Source organism: Carcharodon carcharias, chromosome 13 (genome assembly GCF_017639515.1).
Source record: "Carcharodon carcharias isolate sCarCar2 chromosome 13, sCarCar2.pri, whole genome shotgun sequence".
Taxonomy (NCBI): domain Eukaryota; kingdom Metazoa; phylum Chordata; class Chondrichthyes; order Lamniformes; family Lamnidae; genus Carcharodon; species Carcharodon carcharias.
The window spans coordinates 81,937,621-81,963,090 of record NC_054479.1 but is presented as its reverse complement, the minus strand read 5'-3'; the positions used below and the strand labels follow the sequence as shown (position 1 = coordinate 81,963,090).

Sequence of the window (25,470 nt, the reverse complement as noted above, 5' to 3'; positions counted from 1 at the left end):
AATGCTGCTTCACTTGAAAGGAGTGTTTGGACCTTTGGACGGTGAGGAGAGAGGAAGTGAAGGGATAGGTGTTACATCTTTTGCGTGGGCATGGGGAGGTGCCATCGGTGGGGGTTGAGGAGTAGGGGTGATGGAGGAGTGGACGAGGGTGACCCGGAGGGAACGATCCCTATAGAATGCCGCCGGGGGGGTGAAGGGAAGATGTGTTTGGTGGTGGCATCATGCTGGAGTTGGCGGAAATGGCGGAGGATGATCCTTTGAATGTGGAGGCTGGTGGGGTGATAAGTGAGGACAAGGGGGACCCTATCATGTTTCTGGGAGGGAGGAGAAGGCGTGAGGGCGGATGCGCGGGAGAAGAGCCGGACACGCTTGAGGGCCCTGTCAACCACCGTGGGTGGAAAACCTCGGTTAAGGAAGAAGGAGGACATGTCAAAGGAACTGTTTTTGAATGTAGCATCATCGGAATAGATGCGATGGAGGCGAAGGAACTGAGAGAATGGGATGGAATCCTTACAGGAAGCGGGGTGTGAGGAGCTGTAGTCGAGGTAGCTGTGGGAGTCGGTAGGCTTGTAATGGATATTGGTGGACAGTCTATCACCAGAGATTGAGACAGAGAGGTCAAGGAAGGGAAGGGAAGTGTCAGAGATGGACCACGTGAAAATGATGGAGGGGTGGAGATTGGAAGCAAAATTAATAAATTTTTCCAAGTCCCGACAAGAGCATGAAGCAGCACCGAAGTAATCATCGATGTACCGGAGAAAGAGTTGTGGAAGGGGGCCAGAGTAGGACTGGAACAAGGAATATTCCACATACCCCATAAAGAGACAGGCATAGCTGGGGCCCATGCGGGTACCCATAGCCACATCTTTTATTTGGAGGAAGTGAGAGGAGTTGAAGGAGAAATTATTTAGTGTGAGAAAAAGTTCAGCCAGACGGAGGAGAGTAGTGGTGGATGGGGATTGTTTGGGCCTCTGTTCGAGGAAGAGGCTAAGGGCCCTCAGACCATCCTGGTGGGGGATGGAGGCGTAGAGGGATTGGACGTCCATGGTGAAGAGGAAGCAGTTGGGGCCAGGGAACTGGAAACTGTTGATGTGACGTAAGGTGTCAGAGGAATCACAGATGTAGGTGGGAAGGGACTGGACAAGGGGAGAGAGAAGGGAGTCAAGATAACGAGAAATGAGTTCTGTGGGGCAGGAGCAAGCTGACACGATCGGTCTACCGGAATAGTTCTGTTTGTGGATTTTGGGTAGGAGGTAGAAGCGGGCCGTCCGAGGTTGGGCGACTATCAGGTTGGAAGCTGTGGGAGGAAGATCCCCAGAGGAGATGAGGTCAGTGACAGTCCTGGAAACAATGGCTTGATGTTCAATGGTGGGGTCATGGTCCACGGAGAGGTAGGAGGAAGTGTCTGCGAATTGACGCTCAGCCTCTGCGAGGTAGAGGTCAGTGCACCAGGCAACAACAGCACCACCCTTGTCAGCGGGTTTGATTACAATGTCAGGGTTGGAGCTGAGAGAACGGAGTGCAGTAAGTTCAGAGAGAGACAGATTAGAATGAGTGAGAGGAGCAGAGAAATTGAGACGACTAATGTCGCCTCGACAGTTCTCAATGAAAAGATCAAGAGAAGGTAAGAATCCAGAGGGAGGGGTCCAGGTGGAGGGAGAATACTGGAGGTGGGTAAAAGGATCCGTTGAATGAGGAGAGGACTCCTGCCCAAAGAAGTGAGCCCGGAGACGAAGACGGCGGAAGAAGAGTTCAGCATCGTGCCGAGCCCGAAATTCATTGAGATGAGGGCGTAAGAGTATGAAACTAAGTCCTTTGCTAAGCACTGAACGTTCAGCGTCGGAAAGGAGAAGGTCAAGGGGTATAGTGAATACTGGGGCTGGGATTGGAAGATGGGGTGAGGACGGAGGGACAGGATGGGTGTTGGTGTCGATGAGTTGTTGGACTTTATTTTATTGATTTTTTTTCCACAGCATTTGTTTCAAGCCAGTAAGGTATCTTTTCTTACTCACATTTTTGTAGAGTATATTATACCACAATAGCTGATTGTTTATGTAACTTTCGATGGGCATACTATTTTCTGTACAGGATGCTACTTCAGATATTTGCCAAGTAGAATCCGATATCCACAGCCTCCACAAGAGTTTCAACATCCAGGATACTTCTAACAATTCCTTTATCTTCCTAACTTTCTAAGCTAAGGGACATTATTTTTCATTCTCACCCATAATAAAAATTATGAAACCAGCTGCACTTAAATACCCATCTGGAAGATTAGCCTGTGACGCATGGCTAAAAATAACTAGCTTCATGTTCTTTGGATCACCTAAGGATGGGATCTTAGACAAACATTTCTACAAATTTATTTTTTGTAATGTTTTATTTGTCCTTAATTTTATTTGTCCTTAAAACATTCTCTTCGTTGGGGTGTTTCATCGAAGTACTTAACTCCATTACATCAAATCTAGCATCTGGTTTAGCCTGAGTGCAGAACCAGTTCAAATGACCATTCAAACTTTGCAATTGCTCTGTCTCTCCTTTAGACATAACATAATCTTTCTGTGATAACCTAGTAAGATTAACTGGGATGGGAGAAACATTCTATATAGGATTGTTGATTTAAAGTTAAACTGTGTACACTTTGCTTAATATCTAAACCAATTTATTTGAAAACCCAACAAACATGAATCCCAATATTAAATTCTGCTCAAATCTTACATTAATGACAAATTGTTCAAATTCTGCAGTACTGCCGTATAAGAAAACATTAACGTATATAATAAAAATGCCTGAAGATGCAGTGCTCCCAGTTATGCTCAATTCCATTTGGAAGGTCTACCAGGGCACCCATATCTGGAAACAATTTAATTCAGCATAAATTTTCACATCATCAGAAAAGTACTTAGCACCACCAGACAACTCCCACAGAAATTTTAGGCATCTACAGGAGACCATCTTCTCTTTGTTGGGCCAACAAAATATTGCAGGATCTGACTCACTGGGCTGGATTTGGAAGCCTGCTTGTTGAAGAAATGGATGCATGGGGGGCTGGAGGAAGTGGTTGGGGAACTCAGAATTTCTCAAAGCTGACCGGTAAGTTTGCTGGCATCTTCCCATCTCTGGGCAGGTCTTTCTCTTAAAAAAAAAACCCAGTAATTATGATAAACTTCTTACAGATTGGCAGGAAATAGCTCATGGAGTATCCCTGGGATTTGTACTGGCAATCCTTTTGTTTTTCATTTCCATAAATGATTTGGATTTTTCATAGGGAGCAGATGTTAAAGATTTTTGATATTACCAAATCAAGGAGTGTGACAACATCTGAGGAATAATGTGTGTGATTGGAAGAGTACAGTTATGGATGAATGGAAGGGACAGGAAGGAAGCAGATTCAAGGAAGTATATCATAATGGGGAGAAATTGGATACTGTTGCACCTATTCTTTAGATGCTATGCGGCTTCCTAATGCTCCAAAACAACATCTGAGATGTGTGCACCCATGACCACTGGACTCCATCTTGGTGAAGGAGTTTGTGTACAAATACCTAATAATGCCAGCAGCATGCAGTGCAGACAGATTATCTCAGTGTGCAGTGTATAAAGCAAACTTGATGCCAGCTGTGCCATTTTTGAATAACACACTTCAGCCTTTGTCCTTTCTTAACTTCACACAACTGCTGAAGGACCTTCTCCTATCAGCGCTACTTAAAAATACCACAAAGTACTGACAGGTTAGTTGATGGATTATTTCTTCTGGTCACTGGTGCAATTGCTTGAGTTTTTGGAGCTCTCCTGTAGATGCCTAAAGTTTCAGTGGGAGTTGTCTGGTGGTGCTGAGGTTCTTTTCTGATGATGTGAAAATTTATACTGAAATAAATTGCTTCCAGACCTGGGTGTCCTGGTAGACCTTCCATATGGAATTGAGTATGACTGGGAGCACTGCATCTTTTGGCATTGGATCCACATCCTGGAAGATAAGCTCCAGCATAAACTTCCTCTGTGATTTTTTTCCCACTGTTCGCAGAGTTGTTGGCCTGAACAGCTTTCTCTGCACTTCTGGTAATAGAATCTCCCTCCTCCAATGCGCTGCCTGTGCTATTTCCTCCAAATACCATCTAAGAACCTGGGGCCATGATCTGCAGGCCCAGCAGCCAGTTCTTTGTTCAGAATTAGTGTTTTCTTCCTTCTACAGCCAGAGTATATCTCCTTCTTGAGAGGTGTTCACTTTAAGTACTGTCCACTGGTCAATTTTTAGCTCACTCAGCAACAACAAGAATTTGCATTATAAAGTGCCTTTAATGTAGTAAAACATCCCAAATCACTTCACGTTAGCATGATGAAACAAAATTTCACTGTGAGCAACATAAAAAGATATTAGGACAGCTTGGTCAAAGCGGTGAGTTTTAAGAAGTGTTTTACAGGAGGAGGGAGGGGTGCAGAAGTTTAGGGAAGCAATTCCACAACTTAGGACTGAGTTAGCTAAAGGAATGGCCACCAGTGGTGGAGTGATTAAAATTAGTAATGCAAACGTGGCCAGAATTGGAGGGGCACAGAGATCTTGGAGAATTTCAGGCCTGGTGGAGGTTATAGAGATTGGGAGGGGTGCAGCTAATGAATATTACAAATCGCCTGGGACAACGCTAAGAAGCACATGCAGTGGATGCCCTGCTTAATGTTCAGCCCCATTTAAGGAGACCGTCTGCCTCCATTTCTATTTCAAAATCATGTTGATTGGGTTTTCGAGGCCTTGGAAAGCTTGACAGGTAAAAGGTTTTGAGAATGCTGGATCTGGAAGTACAGCTTCTGAGATAGGAGGGGTAGGTGCATTTCCTAAAGAACCAACAAACTAACCCGAGAAGCCAATCCTTGCCTACATCCACTGACCTCCCCACATCAAATGCCCCCAGCTCTACTGTGTCTCCATTCCTCATCCTCTGGAATCTCTCACTTCCATGGCCACTAAACCCACCAGCAGCCTTCCTCACTGGACAACCTGGCGATAAAAAACATTGTTGACCCTGTAAAGACCTCCTTACGAACATCTGGGGGCTAGTGCCAAAATTGAGAGAGCTGTCTCACAGACTAGTCAAGCAAAAGCTTAACATAGTCATACTCACGGACTCAAAATTTACAGATAATGTCCCAGACACCACCATCACCATCTATAGGTACGTTCTGTCCTACTAGCAAGACATATCTGGCAGAGATGGTGGCACAGTGCTATGCAGTTGGGAGGGAGTTGCCCTGGGAGTCCTCAACATCAGCTCTGTACCCCATGAAGTCTCATGGCACCAGGTCAAGCATGGGCAAGGAAACCTCCTGCTAATTACCAGATACTGCACCCCCTTAGCTGATGAATCAGTGCTCCGCCATGTTGAACACTACACGGTAGAGGTACTGAGGGCGGCAAGGGCACAGAATGTACTTTGGGTGGGGAACTTCAATGTCCTTCATCAAGAGTGGTTCAGTAATACCAAAACAGACTGAGCTGGCTGAGTTTTAAAGGACATTGCTGCTAGACTGGGCCTATGGCAGGTGGTGAGGGAACCAACAAAAGGGAAAAACCTACTTGATCTCATCCTCATCAACCTGCTTGCAGCAGATGCATCTGCCCATAACAGTATAAGTAGGAGTGACCACTGCACAGTCCTTGTGGAGACAAAGACCCATCTTCACATTGAGGATGCCCTCCATTGTGTTGTGTGGCACTAGCAACATGCTACATGATTTTGAAGAGATCTAGGAACTCAAGACTGGGCAACCATGTGACGCTGTGGGTCATCAGCAGCAGAATTGTACTCAACCGCAACTTGCAACCTCATGGCCCTGCATATCCCCCACTCCACCATTACCACCAAGCCAGGGATTAACCCTGGTTCAATGAAGAATGCAGGTGGGCATGCCAGGAGCTGCACCAAGCGTACCTTAAAATGAGCTGAAGCTACAACACTTGCGTGCCAAGCAGCATAAGCAGCAAGACATAGAGCTTAGCTATTTCACAACCAAGTGATTAGATCTGATGAGGATGAGATCAAGTAGGTTTTTCCCTTTTGTTGGTTCCCTCACCATCTGCCATAGGCCCAGTCTAGCAGCAATGTCCTCTGGAACTGCAGTCCTGCCACAACCAGTCGTGAATGGTGGTAGACAATTAAACAACTCACTGGAGGAGGAGACTCCACAAATATCCCCATCCACACTGATGGGAGAGCCCAGCACATCAGTGCAAAAGATAAGGCTGAAGCATTTTCAACATTCCTCAGCTAGAAGTGCCGAGTGGATGACCCATCTCAGTCTCCTCTGGAGGTCCCCAGCATCACAGAGGCCAATCTTCAGCCAATTCAATTCACTCCATGTGATATCAAGAAATGGCTGTAGGAACTCGATATTGCAAAGGCTGTGGGCCTTGAGAATATTCTGTCAATAGTACTGAAGACTTGTGCTCTAGAACTTGCCGTGCTCCTAGTCAAGCTGTTCCAGTACAGCTACAACACTGGCATCTACCCAGCAATGTGAAAAATTGCCCAGATGTGTCCAGTATACAAAAAGCAGGACAAATCCAACTCGGCCAATTACCGTCCCATCAGTCCACTCTTGATCATCAGTAAAGTGATGAAAGGGGTCATCAACAGTGCTATCAAGCAGCATCTACTTAGCAATAACCTGCTTATTGACACAGTTTGGGCTCCATCAGAGTCACTCATCTCCTGACCTCATTACAACCTTGGCACAAACATGAACAAAACAGCTGAAGAGGTGAGGTGAGAGTGACTGCCCTTGACTTCAAGGCAGCACTTTACTGAGTGTGGCATTAAGGAGCCCTACCAAAAGTGGTGTCAGTGGGAATCAGGAGGAAAACTCTCCGCTGGTTGGAAACATACCTAGCACAAAGGAAGATGATTGTGGTTGTTGGAGGTCAATTGCCTCAGTTCCGGGACATTAATGCAGGAGTTCCTCAGGGTAGTGTCCTAGGCCCAATCATCTTCAGCTGCTTCGTCAATGCCCTGTCCATTATAAGTTCGGAGGAAATGGGGATGTTTGCTGATGATCATACAATGTGCAGCAACATTCGTAATTCCTCAGATACAGCCCATGTCCATTTGTAGCAAGACCTGTACAATATCCAAGCTTGGGCTGACAGGCAAGTAACATTCGCACCACATTAATGCCAAGCAATGACCATCTCCAACAAGAGAGAATTTAACATTCGCCCCTTGACATTCAATGGCATTACCATCACTGAATCCCCTACTATCAACATTCTGTGGGTTACCATCAACCAGAAACTGAACTGAACTAGCTATATAAGTACTGTGGCTACAAGAACAGGTCAGAAGCTAGTAACCCTGTGATGATTAACTCACCTTCTGACTCCCCAAAGCCTGTCCACCAAGTCATGAGTGTTATGCAATACTCTCCACTTGCCGGATGAGTGCAGCTCCAACAACACTGAAGAAGATTGATACCATCCAGGACAAAGCAGCCCGCTTGTTTCACACTCCTTCCACAAACAGTCACTCACTCCACCATCAACACACAATGGCAGCAGTGTATACCATCTACAAGATGCAATGCAGAAACTCACCAAGGCTCCTTAGGCAGTACCTTCCAAATCCATGACTGCTACCACCTAGCAGGACAAGGACAGCAGGTAGGTGGGAACACCACCATCTGGAAGTTCTCCTCCAAGTCACACACCATCCTGACATGGAAATATATCACCGTTCCTTCACTGTTGCGGGGTCAAAATCCTGGAACTCCCTCTCTAACAGCACTGTGGTTATACCTACACCACATGGACTGCAGCAGTTCAAGGAGGCAACTCATCACCACCTTCTCAAGGGCAATTAAGGATGAGCAATAAATGTTGGCCTCACCAGCAATGCCCACCTCCCATGAATCAATAAAAGAAATGTACAACTCCAAGGCCTCTGGTTTTTCTCACGCTTCTTAAAGTAAAATATATTCCAAAGAGGCAGAAAGATGGTAAGAGGGGGAAAATGTATCCATGGCTAAGCAAGGAAGTTAAAGAAAACGTAAAGGCAAAAACTAGGGCATACCGAATTGCAAAGGTCAGTGGCAGGCTGGAAGACTGGGAAACTTTTAAAGATCAACAAAGGGTTACTAAAAAAAAATAAAAAGAGCAAAGGTCAATTATGAAAGAAAACTAGCGCAAAATGTAAAAACTGATAGCAAAAGCTTCTAGAAGTACATAAAAGGAGAGTAGCTAAAGTGAATGTTGGTCCCTTGGAGGATGAGACTGGGGAGTTAATAGTGGGGAACGCAGAAATGGCAGAGATGCCTAATCAATATTTTGCCTCAGTTTTCATGGTGGAGGACACTAGTACCACCCCAATAGTAACAGGTAGTGTAGAGTGTATAGGGAAGGAGGAACTTAGAACAATCACCATCACTAGAGAAAAAGTACTGAGCAAGCTATTGGGATTAAAGGGTGACAAGTCCCCAGGACCTGATGGCTTACATCCCAGGGTCTTAAAGGAAGTGGCAGCGGAGATAATGGAAGCATTGGCTATAATATTCCAAAATTCCCTGGATTCTGGAAGGGTTCCAGTGGATTGGAAAAATGCTAATATAATGCCCTTATTCAAAAAGGCTGGGGGGAGGCAGAAAGTAGGAAACTATAGACCAGTTAGTTTAACATCTATCGTTGGGATATTGTTGGAATCCATTATTAAGGAAGTAGTAATAGGGCATTTGGAAAGTCAAAATGCAATCCATCAGAGTCAGCATGGTTTTATGAAGAGTAAATCGTGTTTGACTAATTTGCTAGAGTTCTTTGAAGATGTGACAAGCAAAGTGGATAATGGGGACCCTGTGGATGTAGTATATCCGGACTTCCAAAAGTCCTTTGATAAGGTGCTGCACAAAAGATTAATACACAAGATAAGATCACATGGATTTAGGGGTAATAAATTAGCTTAGATAGAGGATTGGCTAACCAACAGAAAGCAGAGTCAGGATAAATGGGTCTTTTTCTGGATGGCAGGCTGTAACTAGTGGGGTGCCACAGGGTTTGGTCCTTGGGCCCCAACTATTTACAATCGATATTAATGACTTGGATTCAGCGATAGAAAGTACTATAGCTAAATTTGCAGATGACACCAAAATAGGTGGGAAAGTAAGTTGCAATGAAGAAATAAGAAATTTACAAATGGATATGGACTGGTTAGGTGAATGAGCCAAAATTTGGCAGATGGAGCTTAATGTGGATAAGTGTGAGGTTATCCATTTTGGTCGGAAGAATAAAAAGGCGACTCATTATTTAAATGGAGAGAAATTTCAGGATGCGTCAGTGTGGAGGAATCTGGGTATCCTCGCGCATGAATTGCTGAAAGCTAGTATGCCTGTACAGTAAGGAAGGCAAATGGAATTTTGGCATTTATTGCTAAGGGAATAGAGTATAAAAATAGGGAAGTGTTGTTGCAACTATACAAGGCATTGGTGAGACCGCACCTAGAGTACTGTGCACAGTTTTGGTCTCCTTACTTGAGGAAGGATGTAGTTGTATTGGAGGCGGTTCAGAGGAGGTTCACTAGATTGATTCCAGAGATAAGGGGCTTGTATTTGGACCATTACTTTCCTTGACCTATATTAATGATCTATACTTGGGTGAACGGGGCATAAATTTTTCATATGAAAAAAACTTGGAAGTATTGTGAACTGTGAGGAGGAAAGTGATAAATCTCAAGAGGACATAAATTGGTGGAATGGGTGGACATGTGGCAGATTAAATTTATTGCAGAGAATTGTGAAATGAAAGATTTTGGTCAGAAGAATAAGGAAAACCAATATAAAATTAAGGTTGCAATTTTAAAGGAGATGTAGGAGCAGGGGGACCTGGGGGCATTTGTGCACAAATCGTTGCAGGTTGACAAAGTGGTTAACATGACATGCAGTATCCTGGGCTTTATGAAGAGAAGCATAGAGTACAAAGGCAAGCAAGTTCTGGTGAACTTTATTGTAACAGGTTCGGCCTCAATTGCAGTATTGTGTCTAACTCTGGCTACTACACTTTAGGAAAGGTATGAAGGCTTTAGAAAAGGTGCAGAAAAGACTCATGAGAATGAGTCCGGTGATGAGAGACTTCAGTTACGTGGATAGATTAGCAAAACTGGGACTGTTCTCCTTAGAGAAGAGTTTAGGGAGATGTTCAGAAATATGAGGGGTCTGGAGAAACTGTTCCTATTGGCAAAAGGGTCGAGAACCAGATACATGCCTGATTACTTCGGAATAGCACCAGGCCTTCTGGAAAAAAGCAACGTTGGGTTTTTCCAATGTAGGCCAATTTTTCAACTAGTGGGCAACACAGCCATCACTTACATTAAATCCTGGCATCTGTTTCTTGTTCGATAGCCAGTTCTCTATCTGTGCTAATATACCACCTCAACATCTTGTTGTCTTACTTTATGTAGTAACCTTTTGTGTGGCACCTTATCAAATAAAATACCCAAAAACACTCCATCTGCTGGTTCCCATTTATCCATCCTTCTTGTTACACCCTCAAAGAACTCTAATAAATTTATCAAACATGATTTCCCTTTCGTAAAACCATGATGATTCTGCTTGATTATATCATGGTTTTCGAAATGCCCTACTGTAATTTATTTAACCACGGACTCCAGCATTTTCCCAATGACAGATGTTAGGCTAACCGGCCTATAGTTTCCAGCTTTCCCCCCTTCCTTGAACAGAGGTTTTTTTCAGTTTACATTTTTTACATTTGCGATTTTACAATCCACTGGGACCTTTCCAGAATCTAGGGAATTTTGGAAGATTACAATCGCTGCATCCACTGCCTCTTCCATCACTCCATTTAAAATCCTAGGATACAGGCCATCAGATCTTGTCAGTCTTTAGTCCCTTTTATTTTCCTGGTACGTCTTCTCCAGCGATAGTGACTGCTTGAGTTTCCTCCCTCCCTTTTGCCCCTTCATTTTCACTTATTATTCTTGGGATGCTTTTTTATCTTGTGTCGTGAAATATTTGTTTGAAGTCTCTGCATTATTTCCTTGTTTCCCATTATTAATTTCCCAGTCTCATGGTTTAAGAGACCGGCACTCACTTTTGCTAATCTCTGCCTTTTATGTACCTATTCAATCTTTTACTGTCTGTTTTTTTTATTTCTTGCTAGTTTACTCTCATATTCTAATATGTCCCTTTCTATTTGTTATTAGTTATCCTTTGCTGGTTATTTTACCAATCTTCTGCCATACCACAAACCTTTGCAGCATTGTATGCCTATTCTTTCAATTTGATACCATCCTTAACTTGCTTAGTTAGCAACGGATGGTCCATCCTGCTCATAGAGTCTTTCTTTGTTGAGAGTTTGAGTTTTGATTCTACTTGACCCGGGTAGATGTGTGAGGCTGATTCCCCTGGCTGGAGAATTTAGAATTTGGAGACACAGTCTCACAGTTGGTCATTTAGGACTGAGGTGAGGAGAAATTTATTCACTCAGAGGGCTGTAAATCAATGGAATTATCTACCCCAGAGGGTTGTGGACTCTCCATCATTGACTGTAGTCAGATAGATTTTTTGGTCTCTCAGGGAATGAAAGGGACATGGGAAGGTGGGCGGGAAAGTGCAGTTGAGGCAGAGGGTTTTTTTTATTATTCGTTCATGGGATGTGGTCATCGCTGGCTGGGCCAGCATTTATTGTCCATCCCTAATTGCCCTTGAGAAGGTAGTGTTGAGCTGCCTTCTTGAACAGCTGCAGTCCATATGGTGTAGACACACCCACAGTGCAGTTATGAAGGGAGTTCCAGGATTTTGACCCAGCGACAGTGAAGGAACGATGATATATTTCCAAGTCTGAATGGTGAGTGACTTGGAGGGGGACTTCCAGGTGGTGGCATTCTCATCTATCTGCTGCCCTTGTCCTTCTGAATGGTAGTAGTTGTGGGTTTGGAAGGTGCTGTCTTAAGGAACCTTGGGAATTCTGCAGTGCATCTTGTAGATTGTACGCACTGCTGCTACTGTGCATCAGTGGTGGAGGGAGTGAATGTTTGTGGATGTGGTGCCAATCAAGCTGGCTGCTTTGTCCTGGATGGTGTTAGACTTCCTGAGTGTTGTGGGAGTTGCACTCATCCAGGCAAGTGGGGAGTATTCCATCACGCTCCTGACTTGTACTTTGTAGATGGAGGACAGGGTTTGGGGAGCTAGGAAATGAGTCACTCATCACAGGATTCCTAGCCCCTGACCTGCTTTTGTAGCCAGAGTACTTGTATGGCTGGTCCAGTTCAGCTTCTGGTCAATGGTAACCCGCAGGATGTTTATAATGGGGGATTCAGTGATGGTAATGCCGTTGAACATCTAGGGGCAATGGTTAGATTCTCTCTTTTTGGAGATGGTTGTTGCCTGGTACTTGTGTGGCATGAATATTATTTGCCACTTGTCAGCCCAAGCCTGGTTATTGTCCAGGTCTTGCTGCATTTGGACATTGACTGCTTCAGTACCTGTGGAGTTACGAATGGTGCAGAATATTGTGCAATCATCAGCGAACATCCCCACTTTTGACTTTATGATGGAAGGAAAGTCATTGGTGAAGCAGCTGAAGATGGTTGGGCCAAGGACACTACCCTGAGGAACTCCTGCGGTGATGTCCGAGAACTGAGATGACTGACCTCCAAAAACCACAATCCTGTTCCTTTGTGCTAAGTATGACTCCAATGATTGGAGAGTTTTCCCCCGATTCCCATTGACTCCAGTTTTGCCGGAGGTCCTTGATGGCACACTCGTTCAAATGCTGCCTTGATGTCAAGGGTAGTTGCTCTCAACTCACTTTTCGAGATCAGCTCTTTTGTCCATGTTTGAACCAAAGCTGTAATGAGATCAGGAGCTTAGTGGCCCTGGTGGAAACCAATCTGAGTGTCAGTGAGCAGGTTATTGCTGAGCAAGTGCCACTTGATAGCACTGTTGATGACCATTTCCAGCACCTTACCGATGATGGAGAATAGACTGATGGGGAGGTAATTGGCTGGGTTGGATTTGTCCTCCATGTTGTGTACAGATCACACCTGGGCAATTTTCTGCATTGCTGGGTAGATGCCAGTGTTGTAGCTGTACTGGAACAGTTTGGCTAAGGGTGAGGCAAGTTCTGGAACACAAGTCTTCAGTACTATTGTTGGAATATTGTCAGGGCCCATAACCTTTGCTCTATCCAGTGCCTTCAGCCATTTCTTGATATCAGGTGGAGTGAATCGAATTGGCTGAACACTGACCTCTGTGATGCTGGGGATCTCCTGAGGAGGCCGAGATGGATCATCCACTTGGCACTCCTGGCTGATGATTGTGGCAAATGCTTCAGCCTTACCTTTCGCACCGATGTGCTGGGCTCCCCCATCATTGAGGATGGAGATATTTGTAGAGTCTCCTCCTCCAGTGACTTGTTTAATTGTCCACCACCATTCATGGCTCGATGTGGCAGGGCTAGAGAGCTGAGATCTGATCCATTGCTTGTGTGATCGCTTAGCTATATCACTTGCTGCTTACGTTGTTTGGCATGCAAGTAGTCCTGTTTACTAGCTTCACTAGGTTGACACCTCATTTTTAGGTATGCCTGGTGTTGCTCCTGGCTTACCCTCCTGCACTCTTAGTTGAAACAGAGTTGAACCCCTGGCTTGATGGTAATGGTAGAGTAGGGGAAACTGTGGGCCATGAGGTTACAGATTTTGTTCAAGTACAGTTCTGCTGCGGCTGATAGCCCACAGCGCCTCGTGGATGCCCAGTCTTGAGTTGCTAGATCTCTTCGAAATGTATCCCATTTCGCATGGTGGTAATGCCACACAACACGATGGAGGGTATCCTCAATGTGAAAGCAGGACTTTGCCTCCACAATGACTGTGCAGTGATCACTCCTACCAATGCTGTCATGGACAGATGCATCTGCAGCAGGCAGGTTGAAGATGATGAGGCCAAGTATGTTTTTCCATCTCTTGTTGGTTCACTCTTCACTTCCTGCAGACCCAGACTAGCAGCTATGTCCTTTGGGACTCTGCCAGCTCGGTCTGTAATGGTGCTACTGAGCCACTCTTGGCGATGGACATTGAATGCCCCCACCCAGAATATGTTCTGCACCCTTGCCACCCTCAGTGCTTCATCCAAGTGGTGCTTAACATGGAGGAGCACTGATTCATCAGTTGAGGGAGGGCGGTACATGGTAATCAGAAGCAGGTTTCCATGTTTGATCTGCCATGAGACTTTATGGGGTCTGGAGCTGATGTTGAGGACTCCCAGGGCAACTCCCTCCTGACTGTATACAGCGGTGCTGGCACCTCTGCTGGGTTTGTCCTGCTGGTGAGACAGGATATACCCAGGGATGGTGATGGGGGTGTCTGGTACATTATCTGCAAGATATGATTCTGTGAGGATGATTGTGTCAGGCTATTGCTTGACTATCTGTGAGACAGCTCTCCCAATTTTGGCACTAGCCCCCAGATGTTAGAAGGAGAGCTTTGCAGGGTCGACAGGGCTGAGTTTACTGTTGTCATTTCTGGCGCCTCGGTCAATGCCGGATGTTCCGCCCGATTTCATTCCTTTTTTGGGATTTTGTAGCGGTTTGATGCAACTGAGTGGCTTGCTAGGTCAGCCACGTTCATACTGAATGGCAGAGCAGGCTCAAGGGAAGGTGTGGTTCATTTCTCTGAATGTTAAAGAATTTAATTTGACGTACAGTACCACAGTTTATGATAGAAAGAAAATAGTAACTTTCTATGCAATCTTTTCCTTACCAAGTATAATTTAGAACAAAAAATTGGTTAACTTCTTGTTTCTGGGAGAAAATGAAGTTTACTCACCTCTGCACTTAATGTAGTTCTCCAAAAAGGTGTCGTTGAATGGGTCCTTTTAAATTATTTTCTTTTAAAACCCTTCCATTACCCTATGTTACATAACCTGATTTAAACAACAAAGAACCTCTTATCAGTTTCCAGGCTTTGTTTCCTTATCTCTGCAACTGCCAGCATTGTCCCTATCAGTTACTCAAGTTTTATGGGTTATGAAGGCTCCCTTCAGTTTTACAGATATATTTCTCCAAATATGGAGAATTAGAAAAGGCCATTATGCATCTTGATTTTGGTCAAGCTGATAGTTTTATGTTCAGGAAGGTGGAAGACATCCTGAAAACAGAGAAAGGGGACTTATAATTTTCTCTCTCACCAGAGAGAGACAGGAGGAGCAAGCACCTGGCTTTGCCAGGCCAGCAGAATTCCCAATTGGGCAGGGGGACTTTGACTGCAAGCATGCGGCTTTGCAGGCCCAAATATTATTAAGGAGATGGACTCCAACCACAAGGACTACCATTCCATGAACATGCGGTTTGTGTGTGACCATGCTCAGTGAATCATATTGGTGAATGCCTGCTATCCTGGTCGTGACCGTAATGCATTCATCCTGCGTCAGCGAGACTTGCTCACCACTGTCGGGGAACCAGGATGAACCAGATGCTTGCTGCTTGGTAATGAGGTCTACCAGCTTTAGAGTTAGCTCATTACTCTCATTTGCGAACACATGTGGAGAATGCATCTACAATGAAAACCATGCTGTCGCCAGGAACATCATGGAGCAAACCATTGGTATCTTCAAACAATGGCTTGGGAAAACCCTCCAGTATTCTCCAAAGCATGTCCTAAATTCACGGTGGTCTGCTGTGTCCTGTACAACCTCACTCTAATGAGGACTTCTACTTTGTGCATTCCCTTAAAGGCTGTCTTTGTGGTGCCTTTGTCTATTCTAGTGCTGCAACGCAGCCTTACCCCAGTGGTTGCAGCGTGGCTGGTGGAAGGCTGCTGATTTTCAGTGGGGGAGACTGCAGATGGTCTTGGAGGATGACCTTGAGCAGAGTTGGGCCTTGAGGGCCTGACGTTGGATAGCACTGCCTTGCTATGGGCAACAGCAGTTTGTGCTGGCTGACTGAAAGATGACAGCAAAGATATTGGCAGAGTGGTAGTTCTGTGAGGATGAATGCTGTTATCCTGAGAGAAGGTTCATGCTCCACAGAGCCACTGCCACTCCCCTGGGCTGATTTTTTTGGAATAATATACTTTATTCATAAAATATCTGGAAGAATATTCCAAAACATTTCAAAATCACAATCACAAAAGTACAATCAGATTCAACTTTTACACATAGATCACAATGTGCATCAATACAATCAATGAATATTACAATCATTTCAATATGGTCAATGCAGACAATCAGACAATGATATTGGAGTTATCAACATACATCATGTTGCACTCTGAGGTGCTTTAATACAATTATAATACAATTAGTATTCAATGCATACATTCATTTTGAGCTGTACAGCCCGAGGGGCTCTCAACAGTTCCCAGCCCCTCGGTGCACTGTGGCAGCAATGTCTTAGACAGCGACCTTTCCCCATTGTGCCGGCTGCCCCAAGCTTTAGTGCGTCCCTCAGCACGTAGTCCTGGACCTTGGAATGTGCCAATCTGCAACACTCGGTCGGGGACAACTCTTTGCGCTGGAAGACCAACAAGTTTCGGGCAGACCGAAGAGCGTCTTTCACCAAGTTGATGATCCTCCAGCTGCAGTTGATGTTTGTCTCGGTGTGTGTCCCTGGGAACAGTCCACAGAGCACAGAGTCCTGTGTCACAGAACTGCTCGGGATGAACCTCGACAAAAACCACTGCATCTCTCTCCAGACCTTCTTTGCAAAGGCACAATCCACAAGGAGGTGAACAACAGTCTTGTCTCCACCACAGCCACCTCGAGGGCAACGTGCAGAGTAGGTGAGACTCCTGGCGTGTTGGAAGGATCTGACGAGGATGGTCTTTCTCACCACCAGCCAAGCTACGTCTTGGTGCTTGTTGGAAAGTTCTGGTGATGAGGCATTCTGCCAAATGACTTTGACAGTCTGCTCGGGGAATCATCTGACAGGATCCACCCTCTCTTTTTCCCACAGGGCCTCTAAGACGTTACGTGCCGACCACTGCCTGATGGACTTGTGGTCAAAGATGTTTCTCTGCATAAATTTTTCCACAAGGGACAGGTGGTACGGCACGGTCCAACTACTTGGCCAAACCCATCCTTCGCAACACCGGGGACAGGTAGAACCTCAGCACGTAGTAACACTTGGTGTTTGCGTACCGAAGGTCTACACACAGCTTGATGCAGCCGCACACGAAGGTGGCCATCAGTATGAGGGCGATGTTGGGCACGCTTTTTTCCCCTTTATCTAGAGGCTTGTACATCGCGTCCCTGTGGACACAATCCATTTTCGACCTCCAGATAAAGCGAAAGATCGCTCGGGTGATCGCCATCGTGCAGGAGTCTGGAATGGGCCAGACCTGCGCCACGTACAGCAACAGCAAGAGTGCCTCACACCTGATGACCAGGTTCTTACCCGCAAAGGAGAGGGAGCATTGCTCCCACATGCCTAGTTTTCTTTTCACCATAGGCACTCGCTCCTTCCAGTTTCTAACACATGCCCTGGTCCCTCCGAACCATATCCCCAGCACCTTCAGGCCATCAGCCCTGACGGTGAAGGGGACAAAGGATTGGTCAGCCCAATTCCCAAAGAACATGGTCTTGCTCTTCCCACGATTTACCTTGGCTCCCGAGGTCAGTTCAAACTGGTCGCAGATGTGGATCAGTCTGCGCACCGACAGCGGATCCGAGCAGAAGACGGCGACATCGTCCATGTACAGGAGGCTTTGACCTGAGTGCCTCCATTGCCTGGGATTGTCACTCCTCTTATACCTGGATCCTTCCTGATGGACTCAGCAAAGGGTTCTATGCAACACACAAACAGGACAGGGGAGAGAGGGCAGCCCTGCCTGACTCCAGATTTAATAGGAAAGCTATCCGATTCCCACCCATTGATTGAGACTGCACTACTGATGTTAGTGTAGAGCAGTTGGATCCAATTGCGAATTCCCTCCCCAAACCCCATTTTGGAGAGCACATCCACCATGTAGGTGTGCGATATTCTGTCAAAGGCCTTCTCCTGATCCAGGCTGATGAGGCAGGTGTCCACACCCCTGTCCTGCACATAGGCAATTGTATCCCTGAGCAGCGCGAGGCTGTCAGAGATCTTCCTGCCTGGCACAGTGCAGGTCTGGTCAGGGTGGATCACCAGTTCTAGAGCGGACTTGACCCAGTTGGCGATGACCTTGGACAGAACCTTATAGTCCACATTCAACAGTGAAATGGGTCACCAATTTCTAATTTCCTCCCTTTCCCCCTTGTGCTTGTAGATGAGGGTGAGGATACTTTTCCTCATGGACTCTGATATGCTGCCGGCCAGAAGCATACTCTGGTACACTTCTAGCAGGTCTGGGCCCATCCAGTCCCACAGAGCCAAATACAACTGCGCCGGCAAGCCATCAAGCCATCGCTTCTGGGAGTTTTACTGTTCTTGAAGGACTCAAGGGCTTTAGTCAGTTCGTCAGGAGCTAGCGGTTTGTCCAGGCTCTCCTGTGTACTGTCGTCTAAGACCTCCATGATAGAGGACAGGAAGGACTGGGAGGCCAAGCTGTCTGTGGGCTTCACGTCATACAATCCGGCATGAAAGGATTTGCTGATCCTCAAAATGTCGGACTGCGATGACTTTACTGAGCCGTCTTCTTCCTTCAGGCTGGTGATCACAAGCTCTCTCTGTGTGCCTTTTGGAAGAAGAAACGTGAGCACGTCTGATCCTGCTCCACGGAGCGGTCTCTGGAACGGAAGATAATCTTGGAGGCCTCTGAGGCAAAGAGCGAGGCTTGCTAGCTCTTCACCTCTTGGAGTTCCTCCTTGACATTGACCCCCATCGACCGCAGCCGGAGCAGATTCTGCATGTTTTTCTGGAGTCGGGACATTTCCCTCTGTTCTTTTCTAGCTTTCTGGGTGCCTTTGAGAATGAAAAACCTCTTGATGTTTCCCTTGATTGCTTCCCACCAGTGTGTCAGGAACTCAAAGAGGGGTTTCACGGTTCTCCAACCTTTGTAATCCCTCTTGAGCTCCTCAATGTTCTCTGGGGTCAGCAGTTGCACGTTTAGCTTCCATGCCCCCCTGCCCACCCTCTGGTCTTCCTCTAAGTGACAGTCAGCCAGTAGGAGGCAGTGGTCAGAGAAGAACACCGGCTTGATGTCGGTGGATCTGACTGCGAATGCACGGGACACAAACAGGAAGTCTATTCTGGAACGGATGGACTCGTCTGGCCGCGACCAGGTATATCTACGCTGCGCTCCGTCTGCAGGGTTGCTGAAGACGTCGTACAGCTTGGCATCCTTAACTGTTTCCATCAGGGATATGGAAGTAGCATCCAATCTGCTGTCGGCCCTGCTGGATCGTCCAGCCGCATTGATGATGCAGTTGAAGTCACTGCCCAGAATGACAGGCCTGGAGGTCGCCAGCAGCAGTGGGAGCTGCTGAAAAACCGTTTTGTGCTGGGGCATACACATTAATTAACCGGAGTGGAGCGTTCTTGTACATTACGTCTGCTACGAGGAGGCGCCCGCCCACCACCTCCTTAACCTCGGAGACGGTGAAGTTGCCTCCCCGCAGCAGAATACCCAGGCTGGAGGAATGAGAGTCGTTTCCTCCCAACCAGATTAATGGCCCGTGGGACCACCATCGTGACCATTGCTTGTAGGAGCTGAGGTGCGGAATTGCACACTCCTGCAGAAACAACAGGTCAGCTTTGACCTTGGCAAGGTAGTCCAAGGTCGCAACACATCGCGTAGTAGATTTAATGCTATGCAAGTTTATGGATACAATCTTTACACCCATTTTAAAGCCTTTAGTCTATTAACAAACCCGTTGTCTCTGAGAATCCCAGACCTTTGGTCTGCTCCTGCATACCCATAATGCTTACAAATTGCCTCACTTTGGATGGGCTGGTATCCCCTGGGGTGATTTTTTTTTTGATGATACCTTAGCAATCCTAGTAATGTGCAGGAGCACAGATTGCTGGACTGGTGTGAGAGCCTGCATGTTCCTTTGAGTAGTAGTCTTCACAGCCAAGGTGACTTCTGTTTGAGCTGCTATGGAAGCTGAGACACAGCCATTATCACTGTTCGCAAATACTGTCATGGTGTTTGCACCACTTGCACACTGGAACGAATGGGCCCTAACCTCTGTACAAAGCCTTGTGCCAATTTGAAGCCAGAATTAACATGACTGCAGGCTTTGTGACAGACGTGTTTGCATCGAGCATCTCTAAGTGCATGCCCATTAACCTTGTCCTGTGCACCGCCCATGTGGAGCCCTCTGTAGTGTAACTCACCCTCCGGTGAGCTGGGACACAGAATCACAGAATCACACAGTGTAGAAGAGGCCCTTCAGCCCACCGACACGTGAGAAACACCTGACCTACCTACCTAATCCCATTTACCAGCACTTGGCCCATAGCCTTGAATGTTATGACATGCCAAGTGCTCATCCAGGTACTTTTTAAAGGATGTGAGGCAACCCGCCTCCACCACCCGCCCAGGCAGCGCATTCCAGACCATCACCACCCTCTGGGTAAAAAGGATTTTCCTCACATCCCCCCTAAACCCTCTGCCCCTCACCTTGAACTTGTGCCCCCTCGTGTCTGACCCTTTGTTCCTCAGAACTTCCTAGTGTCATGCCGTTCATTGAATACCTCCTTGTGAAATTACTTCTTCCAAAGAGTATCACCTCACTCTTTTCAGGGTTAAATTCCATCTGTCACTTATCTGCCCATTTGACCATCCCGTCTATATCTTCCTGTAGCTCAAGACACTCAACCTCACTGTTAGCTACCCGGCCAATCTTTGTATCATCCACAAACTTACTAATCCTACACCCCACATAATCATCTATTTAATCATTGTTTATATAAATGACGAATAATAGGGGATCCAGCACAGATCCCTGTGGAACGCCACTGGACAAGGGCTTCCAGTGACTAAAGCATCCTTCTGCCATCACCCTGTGTCTCCTACAACTAAGCCAATTTAGAATACACCTTATCAAATTACTCTGTATCCCATATACATTTGCCTTCTTTATAAGTCTCCCATGTGGGACCATGTCAAAGGCTTTGCTGAAATCCATATAAACTACATCAACTGCACTGCCCTCATCTGCACGCCTGGTCACCTCATCAAAAAATTCAATCAAATTTGTTAGGCATGACCTCCCTCTGACAAAGCTATGCTGACTATCCCTGATCAAACCCTGCCTCTCTAAGTGGAGATAGATTCTCTCCTACAGAATTTTCCCCAATAGTTTCCCTACCACTGATGTGAGACTCACTGGTCTGTAGTTCCCTGGCTTATCTCTACAACCCTTCTTAAATAGCGGAACCACATTAGCTGTTCTCCAGTGCTCTGGCACCTCCCAAGTGGCTAGAGAGGAATTAAAAGTATGTGTCAGAGCCCCTGTGATCTCCTCCCTTGCCTGCCTCAGCAGTCTGGGACACAAATCATCCAGACCTGGAGACTTGTCCACTTTTAAGCCTGTTAACACCTCCAAAACCTTGTCACTCCCTATATCAATTTGCTCAAGAACCTCGCAGCCTCTCTCCCTGAGTTCCATACCTTCATCCTCATTCTCTTGGGTGACGATGGATGTGAAGTATTCATTCAACACTCTACCGATGTCCCCTGGCTCCACCCATAGATTGCCCCCTTGTACCCTAATGGGCCCTGCTCTTTCCCTGGTTACGCTTTTCCCATTGATATACTTATAGAATATCTTGGGATTTTCCCTACTTTTACCAGCCAGAGCTTTCTCATATCCCCTCTTTGCTCTCCTAATTGCTTTCTTAAACTCCACCCTGCACTTTTTGTGCTCCACGAATGCCTCCACTGATTTGCTTCCCTTGTACATGCTAAAAGCCTCTCTTTTCCTTCTCATCCTATCCTGAATATCTCTGGTCATCCATGGTTCTCTGGGCTTGTTACTCCTTCCTATCACACTAGAGGGAACATGTTGAGCCTGTACCCTCCCTATTTCCTTTTTGAACTCCCCCCCCCACCCCCCGCCCCCCCTCGCCCCCACTGGTCTTCTGTAGATTTCCCCACAAGTAGTTGTTCCCAGCCTACCTTGGTCAGATCCTGCCTTATTTTACTAAAATCCGCACTCCCCCAATCCAAAACATTTTTTTTGCAACTTGTCTATTTCTTTGTTCATAACAAGCTTAAATTGTACTATGTTGTGGTCGCTATCACTAAAATGCTCCCTCACCACCGCCTTAGCCATCCCTTGTTGGACCCTCTACATATTGACCTAAAAAGTTCTCCTGTACACATTTCAAGAAATCCACTCCATCTAAGCCCTTAACACTGTCTATCCCAATTAATGTTGGGAAAGTTGAAATCACCCAATTTAATTACCCTATCATTACTGTTTTTACAAACCTCTGCAAATAGTGTACATATTTGCTCCTCAATTTCCCACTGACTATCTGGGGGCCTATAATAAACACCTAACAGTTTGGCTGCCCCATTTTTATTCATAAGCTCTACCCACAAATCTTCCTTCGATCCCCTCTCCAAGATATCATCTCTGCTTACTGCAGTAACTAACACCTTAACTAAAAATGCAATGCCATGCCTCCTCCTCTTTTGCACCCCCCATCTCGCCTGAAGATTCTATATCCCAGAATGTTGAGCTGCCAATCCTGCCTCTCCCGCAACCATATCTCTGTGATGGCTACTATATCATAATTCTACATGTCAATCCTCACTCTTAACTCATCCATTTTACCTGTAATACTCCTACACAGACTACACTTTTCCCATGCCCTTGCTGCAGCCCATTCATGCATAGTAACTCAGCACATGCTGATCCTGCACTTCCACTAGCCTCTATAATGTATCTGAGCTGGTGGGTCTGAGTGTCAGATCAAGTGACAGTCCTTCTTTATCAGCGGTCATCAGCAGTCTACACTTGTTCGTGCCCTTCGGGGTGAGTTTGCACTAGTTGACTGGGCAGCAAAACTTGGGGTATCTGAAAACAAAAATGCAGAAGGGAAAGGTTGGGGTGATGGAAACAGGGAGGGATAGAAGGCAGTAGGTCTGTTGTTGCATCAGCTTGCAGTTCGAGCCAGGTAGCAGGATGATGGTGAAGTGGGATTTGAGAAGGCAGGAACATAAGAACATCCTGAATGTTCTCAGCAACAGCAGATACAACAGCCTCAATGACTGCCAGTCCTATAATGTGGAACACCATCTCCTCCAAACAGCTGAGGAGATGCTGTTGTGCCTGTCCTATGCTGCTCCATGCAGTTACATGCAATCATGTTCTGCAAAAGGGAGAGGAGAATGTTAGTGAATATGTGTGGGTGATGTGCCTGCTATAGCCGAGTTGCTGGAAGTTTGTAAAAGCTGCAAGAGGTACATTTGATGTTGGCATGAATCCTGGTTGCCAATGGAAGAGTAATGGGGTTGTGATGGATTAAGTAGTGTGAGAGATTGATGTTGTGATGAGCAGAAGATGGCATTTGAAGATGCATTCACTGGCTTTCACCACTTGTGTGAGATCATAGATTTTTTGCAGCACTGCAGCCAGGTCCTTGGGGCTAGACTCTGGGAATTGACCTCCATGGTCATCTGCTCCTGTTCCCTTTGGAAGTTACTTCTTGTGGGCCTCTTGGGCCCTTGTGGCAACATCACCTTTCTCCTCCTTTCTACCTCCATCACTATAAGGACACCAGCGTCACATCCGAGAAGTTGAGCTCTCTCTCTAGCCTGGCACTTCATTATCAGTCTTCTTTCTTCTGTTCAAGCTTTCCTGAGGCTGTTTGAGCAGCTGTTGTAGCCTGGGTGCACCTCTAAGATGCGCAGACTGCCTTTAAGCGGTCATACTTACCATGTATGCTTCTTGTGCTCCCTGTTGAGCATGCAATCAGTCAGCAACATACTTGAACTAAGATGTATGCTACGATCATGTTGGTGAGAGAGCAGCTGAAAAGTTTGTGAAAGTTTGAAATTGCTGTCTGCCTCAATGGAGCCAAGGCTGTGGTAATATCCCATTTCGATACCGGTGCCAGAAAATGGGACTTATTGCAATTTCCATATTGAAAATTCCAAATACTTTAACTTCCACAGTCCTCAATCTAACCTTGATAGTTGGAGTATTACATGCAGTTCTGGCCATCTTATCACAGGAAGGTTATTAGAGTCCTGAAAAGGAAACAATTGATATAAATATTGAAAAGTTATTATGAAGAAAGGCCAGAAAAATTTGGACTGAGATGGTTATAACTTTTAAAAGGTTTTGAAAGAGTGAGGAATAATTGAATGTTATCAGCTTTTTAGTGATTTGGTAACAAAGGGATCCAGACACAGGATTATCATCAGGTGAATAAAGGGGAAAGCTAGGCGAAATTTTTCTTACCATGGTTATCATAGCATGGTATGCTTTACCACAAGTCAGACATAGACCATGACCTAATTTAAAAAGGAATTGGACATGTTTTTAAAAAGAAAGATTGTAAAATGACATGTGGTGACGGAAGGGAAATGTGGTGATAGTAGATCGCTCCTACAATGATTTTTGAAAAAAGGGAGTACATTTGCTCATATCATTCCAATCTGCTTGCACTGATTGCCCAACATCCATTAGTTGGATATTATGTCCCAAATTGAACAGGCTAAGACTATGAGATCAAGGTAATTGCAGCCACAGTTATTATTAGTGATACTGTTCAGCAAGCAGAGTGATATCTCAGAAAAGAATATCTGCTTCTTATTTGGAATGGCCTGCCCAACTTCAGAAGATATAAGATTTGGAGAGCCATTTTTGGTGAGAAAATCAATTAAGAGAAACAGTTAATGTCTGACTAGATAGACTGAGATGTTTGTTTCTCTGGCCCTGTAAATTTTTACATTCCGAAGACCTTTTGAAAGAGGTTGTGTCTTCCAAGCAGAAGTATTTGTTCAATGACAGTACTCCAAAATACAAAGGGGAAATGGATTGGTGTTTAAAATGTGTAATTAATTATGCCTTTTTTATGCCCGATACTTTATTTTGAGCTTTGATTATTAAAAGTTTGGAAGAAGAGAATTGGTGAATGAAAGCATTTTAAAACGTATTATGAGCAACTTCATTGATTAAGTTTCTGTTTACATATTGGTAGATTTTGCTCACTGTTAATGGTTAGATTTCTGATTTATTACTATTCTATAAATATTGCATTTATAGTAATCAGCTTCAAGAAATTTCCATAAAAGAAAACGTGCTAATGAATTGTAACCCAGGATTTGTGGTGGATTGGAAATACATAGTTTGCTGTTTTCTTCGATTTTTAGTTTTTGCAAAACGAGTGCAGATGATGTCATCAAGCCTGAATAATTTAATAAAATATGAGATGTTGAATAGCATGAGTAAAATTATGTTGAACATTTCCTCATGGTGCCTTGCACTTCACCATTACTTTATCGGAAACTTGGTGAAAAGCCCGATAATGTGTGTAAGTAGGGTTTCTGATAAACATTTGCTGAAGTTATATTGGTAGAGCAGGAGAAAGCATGAAGGAAT

The 25,470-nt window shown here is 45.4% G+C and overlaps 1 protein-coding gene across 1 annotated transcript in view; it reads left to right on the top strand.

Moving 5' to 3' along the window:
- LOC121286091 (cilia- and flagella-associated protein 54-like) overlaps window positions 1-25,470 on the top strand; it is a 254,632-nt gene that overhangs the window by 122,994 nt on the left and 106,168 nt on the right. The window lies entirely within an intron of this gene.